This window comes from Ahaetulla prasina, chromosome 7, assembly GCF_028640845.1.
Source record: "Ahaetulla prasina isolate Xishuangbanna chromosome 7, ASM2864084v1, whole genome shotgun sequence".
Taxonomy (NCBI): Eukaryota; Metazoa; Chordata; class Lepidosauria; order Squamata; family Colubridae; genus Ahaetulla; species Ahaetulla prasina.
The window spans coordinates 4110591-4112916 of record NC_080545.1 but is presented as its reverse complement, the minus strand read 5'-3'; the positions used below and the strand labels follow the sequence as shown (position 1 = coordinate 4112916).

Genomic DNA, 2326 nt, shown 5'->3' with positions numbered 1-2326 from the left:
CTATTCTATTCTATTCTATTCTATTCTACTCTACTCTACTCTACTCTACTCTATTTCTATTTCTATTTCTATTCCTTTTCCATCCTATCCTATCCTATCCTATCCTATCCTATCCACTCTACTCCACTCCACATTTTCTATTCTATTCTATTCTACTCTACTCTACTCTACTCTACTCTACTCTATTTCTATTTCTATTTCTATTTCTATTTCTATTTCTTTTCTATCCTATCCTATCTTATCCACTCCACTCCACTCCACTCCACTCCACTTCACATTTTCTATTCTATTCTATTCTGTTCTGTTCTGTTCTGTTCTGTTCTATTCTATTCTACTCTACTCTACTCTACTCTACTCTATTTATATTTATATTTATATTCCTTTTCTATCCTATCCTATCCTATCCTATCCTATCCTATCCTATCCTATCCTATCCTATCCTATCCTATCCTATCCTATCCTATCCTATCCTATCCACTCTACTCCACTCCACATTTTCTATTCTATTCTATTCTATTCTATTCTATTCTATTCTATTCTATTCTATTCTATTCTATTCTATTCTACTCTACTCTACTCTATTCTATTCTATTCTACTCTACTCCACTCCTCCACTCCACCCACTCCACTTCACATTTTCTATTCTATTCTATTCTATTCTATTCTATTCTATTCTATTCTACTCTACTCTACTCTACTCTACTCTATTTATATTTATATTTATATTCCTTTTCTATCCTATCCTATCCTATCCTATCCTATCCTATCCTATCCTATCCTATCCTATCCTATCCTATCCACTCTACTCCACTCCACTCCACTCCACTCCACTCCACTCCACATTCTCTATTCTATTCTATTCTATTCTATTCTATTCTGTTCTGTTCTGTTCTGTTCTGTTCTATTCTACTCTACTCTATTTATATTTATATTTATATTCCTTTTCTATCCTATCCTATCCTATCCTATCCTATCCTATCCTATCCTATCCTATCCTATCCTATCCACTCTACTCCACTCCACTCCACTCCACTCCACTCCACTTCACATTTTCTATTCTATTCTATTCTATTCTATTCTGTTCTGTTCTGTTCTGTTCTGTTCTGTTCTGTTCCATTCCATTGTATACCATTGTACTCTACTCTACTCTACTCTATTCTACGTAATCTGTCCCGTCCTGTCCCATATTCTATTCTGTTCTGTTCTGTTCTGTTCTAGTCTAGTCTAGTCTAGTCTAGTCTAATTTCCTTTCCTTTCCTTTCCTATCCTATCCTATCCTATCCTATCCTTCTCACAATTACTGGCATTGAGTCAGGTTTGACCTAGTCTGTACCTGTACGGTTGGTTTTTCTCGCCTTAAGTGTAAAATCTTACTTTTATTTACATTGCATTTCATTTTGTTATTCAGTTGAATTGACATATCAAGCCAGAGACAATGACAAATGTATCGTACTAAGTGTATGAGATACACTTAGTTCTTTAAGAAACCATAATCCCTCTCCTATAAGAGTTCCCCCCCAAAAAAAATCAAGATTAAGAACAAAAAAAATCCCATAATTCCTGTCCCAGGATGGTTTTTAAAAAGGCAAGAATGAGAAAAGGCTTCCCGGGAACGAGGTTGGATTTGAGTAGGAGAAACAAGCCAGTCCAATTTTGTTAGAAGTGTACCTAAGGACTTCACTATGGCTGCGGAGTTGGATTTTTCACCCCCTGAAATCCCAGAGCCCCTCTTTATGGAGAACATCTTGCACGATGGCCTTTTCTTTGGTGCCGTTTTCCAGCTACCATTTGTGTTCTGGCGATAATCCCCCCCTGTTCCAAAGACGTATAAAATGGATACTGAAAGCTTTGAAACGAAAAGTGCTGAAGTGGTCAAGAAACCCAAAATTGCTGCTATCTCAGAGAACAAGAAGCTCAAAAGAAAGAAGAGAAGGGAAGACCAACCTGTGTCTTCATGGCTAGGCTTTTAGGATTATCTGAATTTTAGCCACTTCCTCCCAGCGATTTTCGCCTTTGGCTATTTGAGATCCGTTTTGTCACACACACACAAACACACACCCGTTATATTTCAAAGAACATTTTCCACGCATCAGCTGCGCAGAACGAGACTTGATCCCTTGATGGTTTATGCTTTGGTTCTCCCTGAATGGATTTTTCTAGAATCATAAACAGTGATAAATAAATTGCTCTCAGATACAATTGCAGGCTGTTTAAGGCTTAACCTTATTTTTTTTAAAAAGCAGACTATTCTGTTCAGTCTGCTTATTCTTTACAAAATAATCCAAACTACATAAAATAGAATGGAATGGAATGGAATTGGAAACAA

General features: G+C 36.5%; 1 pseudogene; it reads left to right on the top strand.

Annotated features, from left to right (window-relative positions):
* The first annotated feature begins 1682 nt into the window (after positions 1-1682).
* Positions 1683-1970, top strand: LOC131201987 (protein MANBAL-like; annotated as a pseudogene).
* Positions 1971-2326: the final 356 nt, after the last annotated feature.